This window comes from Aethalodelphis obliquidens, unplaced genomic scaffold (genome assembly GCF_003676395.1).
Source record: "Aethalodelphis obliquidens isolate GAN/ISIS:26980383/991018 unplaced genomic scaffold, ASM367639v1 scaffold68, whole genome shotgun sequence".
Lineage (NCBI taxonomy): Eukaryota > Metazoa > Chordata > Mammalia > Artiodactyla > Delphinidae > Aethalodelphis > Aethalodelphis obliquidens.
The window spans coordinates 4617705-4635097 of NW_020838012.1; positions in this window are offsets into that span (position 1 = coordinate 4617705).

Genomic DNA, 17393 nt, shown 5'->3' on the forward strand with positions numbered 1-17393 from the left:
AAGAATTCAGAAAAATGATAGTAAAGATGATCCAAAATCTTGGAAACAGAATACACAAAATGCAAGAAACATTTAACAAGGACCTAGAAGAACTAAAGAGGAAACAAGCAATGATGAACAACACAATAAATGAAATTAAAAATACTGTAGAAGGTATCAATAACAGAATAACTGAGGCAGAAGAATGGATAAGTGACCTGGAAGATAAAATAGTGGAAATAACTACTGCAGAGCAGAATAAAGAAAAAAGAATGAAAAGAACTGAGGACAGTCTCAGAGACTTCTGGGACAACATTAAATGCAACAACATTCAAATTATAGGGGTCCCAGAAGAAAAGAGAAAAAGAAAGGGACCAAGAAAATATTTGAAGAGATTATAGTTGAAAACATCCCTAATATGGGAAAGGAAATAGTTAATCAAGTCTAGGAAGCACAGAGAGTCCCATATAGGATAAATCCAAGGAGAAACATGCCAAGAAGCATATTAATCAAACTATCAAAAATTAAATACAAAGAACAAATATTAAAAGCAGCAAGGGAAAAACAACAAATAAAACACAAGAGAATCACCATAAGGTTAACAGCTGATCTTTCAGCAAAACTCTGCAAGCCAGAAGGGAGTGGCAGGACATACTGAAAGTAATGAAGGAGAAAAACCTGCAGCCAAGACTACTCTATGCAGCAAGGATCTCATTCAGATTGGATGGAGAAATTAAAACCTTTACAGACAAGCAAAAGCTGAGAGAATTCAGCACCACCAAACCAGCTTTACAACAAATGCTAAAGGAACTTCTCTAGGCAAGAAACACAAGAGAAGGAAAAAACCTACAATAACAAACCCAAAACAATTAAGAAAATGGGAATAGCAACATACATATTGATAATTACCTTAAATGTAAATGGATTAAATGCTCCCACCAAAAGACACAGACTGGCTGAATGGATAAAAAAACAAGACGCATATATATGCTGTCTCCAAGAGACACACTTCAGGCCTAGGGACACATACAGACTGAAAGTGTGGGGATGGAAAACAGATATTCCATGCAAATGGAAATCAAAAGAAAGCTGGAGTAGCAATTCTCATATGAGACAAAATACACTTTAAAATAAGGACTATTACAAGAGAAAAAGAACACTGCATAATGATCAAGGGATTGAGCCAAGAAGAAGATATAGCAATTGTAAATATTTATGCACCCAACATAGAAGCACCTCAATACATAAGGCAAATACTAACAGCCACAAAAGGGGAAATTGACAGTAACGCAATCATAGAGGGACACTTTAACACCCCACTTTAACCAATGGACAGATCATCCAAAATGAAAATAAATAAGGAAACACAAGCTTTAAATGATACATTAAACAAGATGGACTTAATTGATATTTATTGGACATTCCATCCAAAAACAACAGAATACACATTTTTCTCAAGTGCTAATGGAACATTCTCCAGGATAGATCATATCCTGGGTCATAAATCAAGCCTTGGTAAATTTAAGAAAATTTAAATCGTATCAAGTATCTTTTCCAACCACAACGCTATGAGAGTAGATATCATTTAAGGGAAAAGATCTGTAATTGTAACTCGATGTACAAACACGTGGAGGATAAACAATACACTACTTAATACCGAAGTGATCACTGAAGAAATCAAAGAGGAAATCAAAAAATACCTAGAAACAAATGAAAATGGAGACACGACAACCCAAAACCTATGGGATGCAGCAAAAGAAGTTCTAAGAGGGAACTTTATAACAATACAATCCTACATTAAGAAATAGGAAACATCTCAAATAAACAACCTAACCTTGCACCTAAAGCAAATAGAGAAAGAAGAACAAAAAAACCAAAAAGGTAGCAGAAGGAAAGAAATCATAAAGATCAGAGCAGAAATAAATGAAAAAGAAATGAAGGAAACAATAGCAAAAATCAATAAAACTAAAAGGTGGTTCTTTGAGAAGATAAACAAAATTGATATACCATTAGCCAGACTCATCAAGAAAAAAAAGGGCGAAGACTCTATTAATAGAATTAGAAGTGAAAAAAGAGAAGTAACAACTGACACTGCAGAAATACAAAGGATCATGAGAGATTACTACAAGCAACACTCTACCAACAAAATGGACAACCTGGAAGAAATGGACCAATTCTTAGAAATGCACAACGTGCCAAGATTGAATCAGGAAGAAATGAAAATATGAACAGACCAATCACAAGCACAGAAATTGAAATGGTGATTAAAAATCTTCCAACAAACAAAAGCCCAGGACCAGATGGCTTCACAGGCGAATACTATCAAACATTTTGAGAAGAGCTAACACCTATCCTTCACAAACTGTTCCAAAATATTACAGAGGGAGGAACACTCCCAAACTCTGGTGAAAAACTAAAACCATTTCCACTAAGATCAAGAACAAGACAAGGTTGTCCACTCTCACCACTATTATTCACTATAGTTTTGGAAGTTTTAGCCACAGCAATCAGAGAAGAAAAAGAAATAAAGGGAATCAAAATCAGAAAAGAAGTTAATCTGTCACTGTTTGCAGATGACATGATACAAGACATAGAGAATCCTAAAGATGCTACCAGAAAACTACTAGAGGTAATCAATGAATTTGGTAAAGTAGCAGGATACAAAATTAATGCACAGAAATCTCTGGCATTTCTATACAATAATGATGAAAAATCTGAAAATGAAATTAAAAAAACACTCCCATTTACCACTGCAACAAAAAGAATAAAATATCTAGGAATAAACCTACCTAAGGAGACAAAAAACCTGTATGCAGAAAATTATAAGACACTGATGAAAGCAATTAAGGATGATAGAAATAGATGGAGAGATATACCATGTTCTTGGATTGGAAGAATCAACATTGTGGAAATGACTCTACTACCCAAAGCAATCTACAGATTCAATGCAATCCCCAACAAACTACCACTGGCATTTTTCACAGAACTAGAACAAAAAATTTCACAATTTGTATGGAACCACAAAAGACCCCGAATAGCCAAAGCAATCTTGAGAACGAAAATTGGAGCTGGAGGAATCAGGCTCCCTGACTTCAGACTATACTACAAGTCTTCAGTAATCAATACATAATGGTACTGGCACAAAAGCAGAAATATAGATCAATCGAACAGGATAGAAAGCCTAGAGATATACCCACGCACATATGGTCACCTTATCTTTGATAAAGGAGGCAAGACTGTACAGTGGAGAAAGGACAGCCTCTTCAATAAGTGGTGCTGGGAAAACTGGACAGGCACATGTAAAACTATGAGATTAGAACACTCCCTAACACCATACACAAAAATAAGCTCAAAATGGATTAAAGACCTAAATGTAATGCCAGAAACTATCAAACTCTTAGAGGAAAGAATAGGCAGAAAAATATATGACATAAATCACAGCAAGATCCTTTTTGATCCGCCTCCTAGAGAAATGGAAATAAAAAGAAAAATTAACAAGTGGGACCTAATGAAACAAAAGCTTTTGCCCAGCAAAGAAACTATAAACAAAACCAAAAGACAACCCTCAGAATGAGAGAGAATATTTGCAAATGAAGCAACTGACAAAGGCTTAATCTCCAAAATTTACAAGCAGCTCATGGGGCTCAATAACAAAAAAACGAACAACCCAATCCAAAAATGGGTAGAAGACCTAAATAGACACTTCTCCAAAGAATATATACAGATTACCATCAAACACATGAAAGAATGCCCAACCTCATTAATCATTAGAGAAATGCAAATCAAAACTACAATGAGATATCATCTCACACCAGTCAGAATGGCCATCGTCAAAAAATCTAGAAACAATAAATGCTGGAGTGGGTGTGGAGAAAAGGGAATACTCTTGCACTGTTGGTGGGAATGTAAATTGATACAGCCACTATGGAGAACAGTATGGAGGTTCCTTAAAAACTAAAAATAGAACTACCATATGACCCAGCAATCCCACTACTGGGCATATACCCTGAGCAAACCATAATTCTAAAAGAGTCATGTCCCAATATGTTCATTGCAGCTCTGTTTACAATAGCCAGGACATGGAAGCAACCTAAGTGTCCATCAATAGATAAATTGATAAAGAAGATGTTGCACATATACACAATGGAATATTAGTCAGCCATAAAAAGTAATGAAATTGAGTTATTTGTTGTGAGGTGGATGGACCTAGAGTCTGTCATACAGTGTGAAGTAAGTCAGAAAGAGAAAAACAAGTACCATATGCTAACACATATATATGGAATCTAAGAAAAAAAAAAAGGTCATGAAGAACCTAGGGGTAAGATGGGAATAGACACAGACCTACTAGAGAATGGACTTGAGGATATGGGGAGGGGGAAGGGTAAGCTGTGACAGAGTGAGAGAGTGGCATGGACATATATACACTACCAAACGTAAAATAGATAGCTAGTGGGAAGCAGCCGCGTAGCACAGGGAGATCATCTTGGTGCTTTGTGACCACCTGGAGGGGTGGGATAGTGAGGGTGGGAGGGAGGAAGATGCAAGAGGGAAGCAATATGGGAACATATGTATATGTATAACTGATTCACTTTGTTATAAAGCAGAAGCTAACACAGCATTGTAAAGCAATTATACCACAATAAAGATGTTAAAAAAAGTTAATAATACTTTCTCCCAAGTGTAAGGATAAGACTAGAATTTTTAAGATATCTAAAAATAACATAAGGAGAACACAATGCATATAGGGAAATTATGACTTCAGAGAGAGTATTTACATCAAAGTCTCTTTCACTGGAACAGAAAACTGACAGTAAAGCTAACCTTAGATGTTCTTTCTGTTTGTTTGTTTGGAGCTAATCAGAGAGAAGTGAAGTTCAGAGGTATGAGTGGCCCTAAATGGGGCTCTTCTTCCTAAACTTTAAAAATTAGTCTGCCTCAAATAGTGGTAATGTTATACAGTAAGAAGTCAGAAGAATGTGAAATCCATGGATGGCTTTTCTCCAAAGGCTTTCAGTCTCAACTTAAAAGAAACTAAATGTTGATTATTGGGGCATGGGACAGAGTTGTGGACAGGATCATATTTAGAAGACATATTTTGACAGATTTCAGGTTACCTGGCATTTCATTAATGTCCAAAATAGGCAAGAAAAGAATTTCTTTCACAGGGCTAGTTTTACCTACAGACTAGACCTTCTAGGAGGTATATAACCTGATTATGTACCTGAGACAGGCTAATAATTTTGGACATTTTCTAATAGATGATCAGTAAAGATTTATTTGACACAATTGTTTGTGTGTGTGTCTGTGTCTATGTGATAATATGAAGGTGAATGAAAGAATAATGGAGAAGGCTACCTGGAGGTTGAACCTTCATTTAAATATTCCTTGAACAGAAGAGAAGATCTGAATTAGTAGGATTCCATCCATTCCTCTTTTATTATTGGCATTATTTGAGCAAAGGGGTAGGTCATAGTAGTCCTTCTAACTGCATACAGTTCTTTTACCAAGAGAAGTCATGGTAAGTAAAATTTTATCCTTCCATTTCCAATAAATCAATTTAGCACATTTTTTTTTTTTTGTGGTATATGGGCCTCTCACTGTTGTGGTCTCTCCCATTGTGGAGCACAGGCTCCGGACGCGCAGGCTCAGCAGCCATGGCTCATGGGCCCAGCCACTCCGTGGCATGTGGGATCTTCCCAGACCGGGGTACGAACCCGTGTCCCCTGCATCGGCAGGCAGACTCTCAACCACTGCACCACCAGGGAATCCCAATTTAGCACATTTTATGGATTTTTGCCTTGACTTCTCCTTCCTCTCCTTAACTCAGCCCTAATCACCAGTGAATAAGGTCTTTTTCTGCTCAAGTTTTACCCTGAGAGTCATGTACCTGTGTCAGTAAAAATACGGCCTTGTAGAATAAAATTGGGAGTATCCCCTCCTCTTCAATCTTTTGGAATAGTTTGAGAATGATAGTTTTTAGCTCTTCTTTATATATTTGGTAGTATTCCCATGTGAAGCTGTCTGGTCCTGGACTTTTGTTTACTGGAAGTTTTTAAATTACAAATTCAATTTTACTACACGTGATCTGTCTTTTCAGATTGTCTGTTTCTTCATGATTTCACATGTTGCTCTGTGGTATTGGTTGTTATTTCTCCCATTTCATTTCTTATTTTGTTTATTTGGGTCCTCTCTCTTTTCTTCTTGTTGAGCCTGGTTAAAAGTTATCAATTTTGTGTATCTTTTCAAGAAACCAGCCCTTGGTTTCATTGATCTCTTACATTGTTTTTTGTTCCTTTTTTTGGTCTTATGTTATTTATTTCCTCTTTGATATTTATTATTTACTTCTTTCTGTTGATGTTGGGCTTTGTTCTTCTTTTTCTAATTCCTTTAGATGGTAGTTTAGATTGTTTATTTAAGAATTTTCTTGTTTCTTGAGGTAGGTTTGTATAGCTATAAACTTCCCTCATAGAACTGATTTTGCTAAGTACCATAGGTTTTGGAAAGTTGTGGCTCTATTTTTATATTTCTTGAGGTATTTTCTGACTTCCTCTTTGATTTCTTCATTGATTTTTTTTAGTAGTGTGTTGTTTATTCTCCGTGTACTTGAGTTTTTCTTATTTTTCTCCCTATAATTGATTTCTAATTTCATAACGTTGTGGTAGGTAATAATGTTTGATATAATTTCTATCCTCTTAAATTTGTTGAGACTTGTTTTGTGGCCTAGTATGTGATCTATCCTGGAGAATGTTCCATGTGCTCTTGAAAAGAATGTGTGTTTTGCTGTTTTTGGATGGAATGTCCTATAGATATCTATTAAGTCCAACTGGTCCAATGCATCCTTTAAGGTCAGTGTTGCCTTATTAATTTTCTGTCTGCTTGATCTATTGATGTAGGTGGGGTATTATTGTCCCCTACTATTATTGTATTTTTGTCAGTTTCTCCATTTATGTCTGTTAATATTTGCTTAATATATTTAGGTGCTTCTATATTAGGTGCATATATGTTAACAAATAATATTTCCTCTTCTTATATTGATCATTTATCATTATAACATTTCCTTCTTTGTGTTTTATTTTAGACTTTCATTTAAAGTCACTTTGTGTGATGAATATTGCTACCCCAGCTTTCTTTTTGTTTCCATTTGCATTGAATATCATTTCCTCATGTTCAGTCTGTATGTGTCTTTAGCTCTGAAGTGAGACTCTTGTAGGCAGCATATAGAAGGATCTTGCTTTGTATCCAATCAGCCACCTTATGTCTTTTGATCAAGGCATTTTTTCCCATTGACATTTATTTATTTTACTTTAAAATTTTTGGCCACACCACACAGCTTGCAGGATATTAGTTCCCCAAACAGGTATCAAACCCATACCCTTGGCAGTGAAAGCATGGAGTCCTAACCACTGGACTGCCAAGTAATTCCCTTCATTGACATTTAAAGTGATTATTGATAGGTATGTAATTCTTTTGATTTTGTTATTTGTTTTCTGGTTGTTTTGGTAGTTCTTCTCTGTTCTTTACTTATTCTTCAGTCTCTTCTCTTGTGGTTTGAAAATTTTCCTTAGTATTATGCTTTATTTTATTTAGCACTATTTAGTATCATGTTCCTTTCTCTCCTGTTTATTAGTATCTATTGTATATTTATGACTTGTGGTTACCATGCAGTGCAAATATGTTGATATATGACTATATGTATTTGTTTTAAAGTTGTAGTCAGAGGTACAAAATATTAGGTATAAAATAAGCTACAAGGATACATTGTACAACATGGAGAATATAGCAAATATTTGATAATAACCATAAATGGAATATAACCATTAAAAATTGTGAATCACTATATTGTACACCTGTAATTTATACAACATTATACATCAACTATACTTCAATTAAAAAAATGTTGAAGTCATTTTAGTTCAAACACATTCTAAAAGATCTGTATTTTACTCTCCTCCTCCATGTTTTATGTTTTTGATATCATATTTTATATTTTCATGTCTATCCTTTGTTTATTTTAGTTATAGTTTATTTTACAATTTCTGTCTTTTAATCTTTGTAGTAGCTTATTTAAGTGGTTGATCCACAGTCTTTACTATATATTTGCCTTTACTAGTGGATTTTTCCTTTCCTATAGATACTTACTTCTCAATACAGACTTTTCTTTTCCACTTAGAGAGGACCCTTTAACATTTCTTTTAAGGTAGCTTTAGTATTGATGAACTCTTTTAGTTTTTGCTTGTCTAAGTTTTTTTTTTTATCTCTCCTTTAATTCTAAATGATAATATTGTTGGATACAGTATCCTAGATTGCAGGTTTTCCCCCTTTCAGCAGTTTGAATATATCATGCTACTCTCTTCTGGCTTGCAAAGTATCTGCAGAAAAATCAGCTGTTAGCCTATGGGGTTCCCTTGTATATGACTCCTTATTTTTCTTTTGCTACCTTTTGAATTCTCTCTTTGTGTTTCACCTTTGCCATTTTAATTATGATAGGACTTGTGGTTGGTCTGTTTAGGTTCATTTTGTTTAGGACCCTCTGTTCTTCCTGTACCTGGGTATCTGTTTCCTTCTTCACGTTTGGGAAGTTTACACCCATAATTTCATTAAATGTATTTTTGACTCCCTAATCTCTCTCTCTTCTCCTTCTGGAACACCTATATGAATGCTGGTACACTTGATGTTGTACCAGTTGTCTTTAAACTGTTCTCATTTTTAAAAAAAATTATTTTTCTTTTTGATGTTCTGATTGGGTAATTTCCATTGTTCTATTGGATTGCTTATGTGTTATTCTGTATCCCTTAGTTTGCTCCTAATTCCTTCTAATGTATTTTTCATTTCAGTTATTGTACCTTCAGCTGACTGGTTCTTTTCATATTTTCTAGTTCCTTGTTAAAATTTTCACTATGTTCATCTATTCTGTTCCCAAGTTCATTAACTTTCTTATTACTATTGCTTTTAACTCTTTATCAGTTAAATTATTTGCTTCATTAGGGTTTCTTTTCGTTTCAGGGTTTTTTCTTCTTCTTTCCTTGAAACACATTTCTGTCTTCTCATTTTGTTTAATTTTATCTGTCTCTATGAAATTAGGTGAAACAGTTACCTATCCTAATCTTGAAGGATTTTCCATGTGTCGGAGCATCCTTATGAAGTATGCATGTGTTTTGTGACTTTGTTGGGAGAGGTGGATCTAAAGTGAGCATGTGTTTCTTCTTCCCCTGGGCTGTGCTGGCAGCTACCACTTTTGTGGAGGTGGGGCTGGAGATGGAGGGGCTCAAGCCAGAGCCAGGTGTGAGTTGAGACTTCTTCTCTATTCAGTGGCCATCAATGCCTTATTGGGAGTGGGGGTGGGGCCCAGAGTCCTGGACTAGAAGTCCTGAGGGTCAGGTCCTGGCTCCATTCCCTCTAATTTGTGCAGTCTCTATAACAACAGCACCTCTCTGTAGTGGAGAGCAGTGCTGGAGCAAGAAGGGCTGGAGCAGGTGCCCTGTGTGGACTTGGGTGCATCTTGTGTGGTCACAGTAAAACTGGCAGGATCCCCAGACACTTTTCAATCTGGTTCCTCTGTGCTGTTCCCAGGAGTAAGGAAGCATATGTACACACTCTTCATAAGCAGAGTTTCAGTTTCTTACAGCCCTCGGTAAGTCCAGCTTGTTTTCAAACTAGCTAAGGGGACTCATCTTCCTGATGCCAGGAATGGGGTGCCCAGTATGTGTGAGGGAGGGAGGATCCCTGAGCCCTTGATATCCTTCCTCTTCTGTGTCCCATGCTAAGGGTGTGGGTTGGACCTGATTGCTTCTCCTCCCTTCTTACTCAACTCCATATGGATCTATACAGTCTTGGTTGTAGAAGAGCCTTTCTGCAAGTTTCCAGGTTGTTTTCAATTAGATTTGTTCCACATGAAGATGTATTTTTGATGTGTTTGTGGAGGGAGGTAAACTCAGTGTCATCATACTCTGCCCTCTTGATCTCCCTCTTTACTTTCCACCATGTCATTAGAAATTCTACATAATTATAATGGTTACACAATTTGCTAATATTCTTGAGATATACTGTCAAATCTATTTTGAGAAAGTTTGCCAATTAGTACTCCCACTAGCATTTTTTGGGGGTGCTTAAATATAAGAATTTAAGAGTTTGACCCCCACTGTCTCCTAACCACAACTGAATATTATACTATGCTATAATATTTTCTATTTTTATAGTTGTTAAACAGAATCTCAATGTTACTCTAATTTGTAATCTTATATTTAGTGCTATTTAGTCATTGAAGAATTTCAATTGTGTATGGATTAGTCAGAAGAAATGGCACAAACATATTGCCATAAAGTCCCAGTCTGGAAATAGTTGCAGAATTTATCAGAAAAGGGATGGCTACACAGAGCAGAGGCAGATGTCATGTATATCCATACAATTTTTCTTATTAACCTCATCCCCTGTGGGGCTGATGACTTTTCCAAAGGTGAGAAAGAAGCAGAATTATCACTTCACCAGTTTCTGTTATACTCAGTATTGTATCACCACTGCTAAAGAACAATCCTAACAACTATCCTGTAAGGTTATGTAGACAAATAAGTGATCTCAGTTCCTGTGCTAAACACAGGACCATAACAAGACCATATCCACTTCCAGAAGGAGTAAGTGCTCAGATGATATCCCTGCCACTGGCTAGTTGGTGTTCAAGGAAAGACTGATTGTCAGGTTTTCCAAATTGTCTGTTTATGCCATTTGCCCATACATCTAGTGATGTGCTTGAAGTTTCTTATAATTTTGATATTTTCCTAAAATAGATATTAATCTTAAATGTTCAAAACTTCTTGTAGTTCATTTGTTTGATAATGCTGACTTACAAACATTCCATCTTTTTGGTAAAAAAAACATTTTCCCTGCTGAGTTCCTACTGTTTTTAGGCATAGAAAGTTCTTCTGTACCCAGAGAAGGGACAATGTTGTTGAAATTTTAAAGTGTTTTTAAAAATATTAACTCTAAATGTAAATCTTTAATTTATTGTGATAGGTAATGTAAGGACTGGTATTAAATTTTATATATTTTAAGTGCTTAAATAATTGCCCCATATATATTTATTAATTTTGTACCATTTTTATTGATATAAGAAATACTTTTATTAAATATTAAGTTCTTACATATAAGGGGGTCTTTCCAGGGAGATCTAATTTACACCTATAAGTTCATTAAATGTATTTTGACTCTCTAATCTCTCTCTTCTCCTTCTGAAGAAAAACAATAAAGGAAGGAGAACTTGGCATCACATTACAATAACAATTGAACTAGAGTGTTAAGAAATCAAAGAAAAAAAAAGGAAAAGAAATACCTGCTGCCATTTTTTTTCTTTCTTTTCCTTCTCCTTCCTTTATTGCTTTCCTTCAGAATTCTCTATTATTTTTTTTGTTATTTATTTATTGGTCCAGAGGGAATTAAAAATAAACAAGATTTCCATTAAAACACAAATTTCATTGATATTATCATTGGTTTTCTGCTATTGCAAGGCACTGATCTAGATACTGGATGTTAAATAAAACAGACAAAAAGCCATTCTTCTCAAGATCCATAATTTAGTCAGGAAGACAGGCAGTAAAAATATAAACAAGTATGTAATTTACAAATGAGGAAATACCACAGAACAAGCAATCAAGGTGTTTTGATAAAGAATAATGGATTTAGGGCAAAGGATGGGGCAGACTACCTCAGAATGGTATAAACCCTTAGCTGGTAACTGGTGAACAGGTGCATGCTGGCTTTATGAAGAGATGGAAGGTGAGCATTCTATACATGGAACTAGCAAAGGCAAAGGCCTGAAGTGTAAAAGATCCCAGTTTGTTGAAGAAACAGAAGAGATAGGAAAGGCCAGGAGGGGTTGGCCCTTTGGAGCCTCATGGGGAATGCCAAGGGCTTTGGGTTCACATTAATGACTTTGAGATACTATTTAAGCTTTGAAATAAAGGTATAGCAATTTACATTGACATTTTTAAAAGGTGACTTTTAGATTGGAGTTATAGGTAGTGTTGAAACAAGGAGATAATTTGGGGGGTGATTTCTGAAATATTAGATAGAATTGAGAAAAGTAAAGGGACCCCGGGTATATTTGGGGGTAGAAGCAGCAAAATGCAGTGGAAGATTGGAGACAGGAGGTGAGAGATAACAAGGCTAAGATGACTCCAAGGTTTCTGGTTTAGTAATGAATAGATAAAAGTGCCATTTATAGGGCTTCCCTGGTGGCTCAGTGGTTGAGAGTCCGCCTGCCGATGCAGGGGACACGGGGTCGTTACCCGGTCCGGGAAGATCCCACATGCCGCGGAGTGGCTGGGGGCCCGTGAGCCATGGCTGCTGAGCCTGCGCTTCCGGAGCCTGTGCTCCGCGACGGGAGAGGCCACAACAGCGAGAGGCCCGCATACAGCAAAAAGTAAAAAACGTGCCATTTATAGAGATGGGTTCTCTAGAAATAGGATCCATTTTAGGTGGAAAATAAAGAGTTAAGTTTGAGATGCTTGTGAAACATTGAAGTGAAACTGTCCAATGAGAAGTTGGCTATAGAAAACGAGAGGTCAGGATGATAAGTATAATTCTGAGACTCATCAGCATATAAAATGGCATGAAAAGCCAAAGGAGCGGACAAGATCTTTGAGGCTTAGGGAAAATTTTATATTGAATTAACGTACGAAGGATTGGTTTATTTATAACTTCAAACCTACCATCTAAGAGCATCTTACATCTATTCATTTAGTCATATATTTTATTCTATGAATAAAATTTTGTGGTGTGTACTATGTAGTTTTGTGCATTTCTTATTGGGTTTATTCCGAAGTATTTTAACTATGTATTATAATGTTATAAAAAGGAATATTATTCATTACATTTTCCACAGTTATTATTTGTATAATACAAAGCTATATGTTTTTAATTTTATTAAATATTAAAAAATTTAACTCATAATTAAGCCTAATAGTATTTCTTCTTATTTTCTTGGCCCTTGACATTGATAATCACATCCTAACCCAATCAAAAAATGTTCTCTTCTTTCTAATTGTTAAACTATAAATTTCTGTTTCTTGCTTTACTGCACTAGCTTCCTCATCTAGAATAAGTTAGAAATATTAATTTAAGTAGAGGGTATTCTTACTTTAATGTAAGTTCAACTGTGACATCTGTTATAGTATGAAGTGTAAAGTTGTTTTAAGATGCATGTAGGTGTGTGCGTGTGTTTTCATGGGTGCACACGCACAAGCATGTACTTGTGTGTGAGAGTGTATGTGAATTTTTGTCAAGAAGTCCTAGTTGGTCATAGGGGATTTTTACATTTTGTTGTATTTTTGCTTGTATTTTTGATTTATTTCAGGTTTTTACTTCCATATTAGTGAGTTATCTATATTTGACTTTTGCGTGTTACCTTTTTGTCATGTTTTTATGTGAGAGTCATAATAGCTTCATAAAATGAATTGGGTGGACTAGGTCTTTTTATGCATCTTGAAATGGATTTAATGGCAAGGAAATGAACTATTCTTTGAATATTTAACAGGTAACATTTATAAAACCTCTGAACTTGAAACTTCTTTGAAGATTTATTTCTTCATTTTTAACTTTTTAGTATTATTTTTCTTATGACTCTTCTAAGCAGTGCTTCACAGATACTACTAACCCAATATTGGTTGTTTTTGCCACTCAATAGGGTGATTAAACTATTTCATTTACTATTTTAAATGGTATATTCTCATTCTATATTTAGGCATTAAAAATAATACTTTGCTTCACACTCAATAGCTTGCCTGCCTGCCTGATGCCTGATTTCCTTTTTTTCCTCATCCCTCCCTCCCTCCCTCTTTCCCTCTCTCCCCTCTTCCTTCCTTCCCTTCCTTCTTTCTTTCCCTCCTTCTTTCTTCTTCTTTCTCTTTTTGGGGTACAGACCATGTCATGCTTGATTTTGTCATCTTTGAGAATTTGTAAGTTATGTACTCTGTTTCTAATTCTGTTAGTGGTTACCTTTATATAAAATATAGACTTGACACACTCAATTTTAAACTTCACCAAGATGAGGGGTTCATCTCTTGTTCACTGATGCATCCTAAGAACCTAGAAGAGAGTCTGACACTCTCAATGCTCAATCATTTGTTAAATGAATGAAGCTGCATAAGATGAGGCATTAACATATGTCCTTCTCTTGTCCTCTCCTAATCAACTGTTTTAACTCAATCTGGAATTATAAAAGCAGGCTGTTGTTTAGCAGCAATTATATTTACATATAAATCATGTTTTTAAGAATGTTTTTGTTTGCTATTTTTGCATTCCATTTTATAAATATCATCATAACAATTATGTATATGCAGTTCTCTATGATTTATTGAATTGAGTGATTACCATTAGGTATTTATATGATAAATGTGTCTTGCATTTTTGTCTTTATTTTTTTGAAATCATATGGTATAATGTTTGCCAGTAAATTTTTCAGTCATTTTTTTAGGAATTCAATGTGAATGGTATGTGTTCTGAGTCTATAGATATATGAAATATTTCACTGGTGCCCTAACATATTAAATGCAGGTTTGTAGGTATAGCACTTTGAACATAAAAGTTTTCTTTTCAGAACTTCAGTTTTCCCTATTTTGGAAAGACGGATTGAAAACTTTCTAAGTTTTGTTATTTGCTTATTTTTAGATTTTTCTGTAAGTAATGTTGGATTTTCTTTTAAAATTGATATTCTGACAATATGGTAAGCCTTTTTGAACTTTGTAAATTTTCTTCAATTGTGTCTGATTGTCACAAATTTTTGATTCGTTCTGTTTTCTTCTGAGCAGCCCCTGTAATGCTTACGTTGGATCTTGTTTCTCTGCCCTCTATGTTTAATGTCATCTTTTTTATATGTTCACTTCTTTACTTTTACTCTATATTCCATTGAAGTCTCTTAAATTTGCCCTCCAAAACAATTATTTGGTTTTTTGAAGCAAAAAGTTTGCTTTTGGTTATTTTGTTTTGGGGATTCTTGTTTTATTTTCTTTTTTTCATTAAAAAATTACTGTTTTTATATCAGCTCTTTTAAAAATGTCTCTGTGGTCAAATTTTATTATGTTTTCATTATATTATACCTTTCTTTTTAAAACACAGAACAACTATTTAAAAAAATATTCTCCTTTTTTATGAAAAAGATATATATTTTAGAGATCTGATCATTTTCTTAATTTTGGCTGAAATATTCCTTCTTCCTTATAATGCAGTTTGTTTTTGATATATTCCATGTTGATTTCTCCCTTTGCTCATACACTTGTCTATAAACACAGAGAGTTATGTCTCCTGTTTGCAGTCAGAAGGGGAGGTGGGATTTCTTGATTGGCTCTCACCACTTGCATGCTGGTTGCTTCCTCATCCAAGGTTCAGGCTTCTATGGAAGTTAATTGCCACAGTTTCTGGTACAATTTGCTTATGTAGAAAGACTTTTTCTAGTTTGGTTGTGCTGGGATTAATGGATGTATTTCTTCTGCTTTAACTGCTTTGCTCTCTGCCAGAACAGAGCATTTGAAAAAGAGTCTGAAGCTCTTTGTTGACAAATATTATTTTTTAAAAATCCCAAAAAACCATCCCCTCCAACACATATTACTTCTAATTAGCTTCTTCTTTTTTTTTTTACATAATTACAAAAATTATTTGGGATATTTTTTCAGCTGTGTTTAGCAGGAAATACAATTCTAAGTTATTTGAAATAAGCAGCATATTTATTAACTCACATAATAAGAAGTCTAGTAGCAGAGTGACTCCAGAGCTTATTCATTTAGTGGCTTAAAGACACTGTAAGCTTCCAGGTATTTTCCATCTTTTTTCTCTGTCATCTTCAATTTGTTGGCTACTTTCCTCATCATTGGAAGATGGCTGTAGGAATTCCAGCCCTCACATCATCACTTGGGGAATAACTTTGTTTCCTTCAATGTCTGTGGGATCAGGGTAAAGAGTTGTGGTGAATCCAAGCTTTACCCTTTATACTTTGAGGCACCTATGCTTCTCTGTTTCAGCTGGTTGAACAAAGGTAATTTAAAAAAAAGCTTCTCAATCTACTTCCATCAGAGCTGTAAGGAACAAGACTTTGCCATACAATGTTCTTTTTGATTTGCAGCATTGTTTTTGAACTTTTCTATTCTACCTTTATTCAGCTATTTTTCAATATTACTCAGTAGACTAGGTACCCTGAACAAAGGGATTGTGTCTGTGTTACATCTGCATGCCCACTGTCAAGTATATATATGGAATAGAGTAAGGCCTCAACACAGATTTGTTGTATAAATGAACAGGCTTCTCTGCTCTGATCAGACCAGTCTAGCTACAGGCCAAACTCACAGAGCTGTTTATCAACCTAAAATGCAGGGATTTCTGGATTCTTTTCTGCTCTGTATTCTATTCCGGACTTAGGAGCCCAAATGATTTTTTTAACCTTTAAGTTGGATCATATAATTCCTGTGCTCAAAACCTTTCTCTGTTTTACCATCTAATGTAGCATAAAACCAATGGACTCAATCACCTCTAAGCTCTGTGATGTGAAATCTTGGCTTTTCTTTGGCCTCATCTACTTTTACTTTTCTTTCCCTCATTTATTCCAATCCAGCTACACTGCACCTACACTGCACCTTTCCTGAACACACCAAGTACATTCCTGCTTCAGGGGATTTACTTCCTGTCCCTCCTGCTCAGGACGTTTTTCCCATAAATCACCTCAAGTTTCACACCCTCACCTACTCCACATCTTTGCCCAAATGCCACCTTACCAAGGAGACTTCCTGATCAGCCTATTTAAACACTCCTATAAAACCTCACCAGTTCTTCTTTCCTTCTGGATTTGTTTTCTACTCGATGTTTATCATCATTATCATCTGAAATACTATACACTTGCTTGTTAATTAGCCTATTGTGTGTCATTCCCCTGAACTGTATAAGCTTTTCAAGGAGAGGACTTTCAGTTTTCATTATTTACAGCTGGACTCCTATTGTCAGGAATAGTGCTTAGCATAGATTTGGTACTCAATAAAGAACTGACTGAATAAATGATCTGCCTTCTTTACTTGGAAACTGGAGCTAACTATACCTATCCTGCAGTTTTCCTGTGTGCGTTAGTGATAGTGCGTATAAAGATATTAGTACAGTGCTGAGAACATAGTAGCAGATTAACAAATTATACCTTAAAACAGTTTTTTAGTTTTAAGGTGAAAACCTGGAGAATACCATGTTTCATTTAATTCCCCAAATAATTATGGAGAAATAACCTGTTATGTACAGGTACCATTTGTACAGGATATAAAGATAGAGACGGCATAGTCCTTATATTACAGATGCAGCACATAAACATGAGGGCTATTTTACATGCTCAGGCACCCCAGTCTTGCATGAACCATATTTAAATTCCTAAAGTGGTTCTATGTATCTCAAGTGCT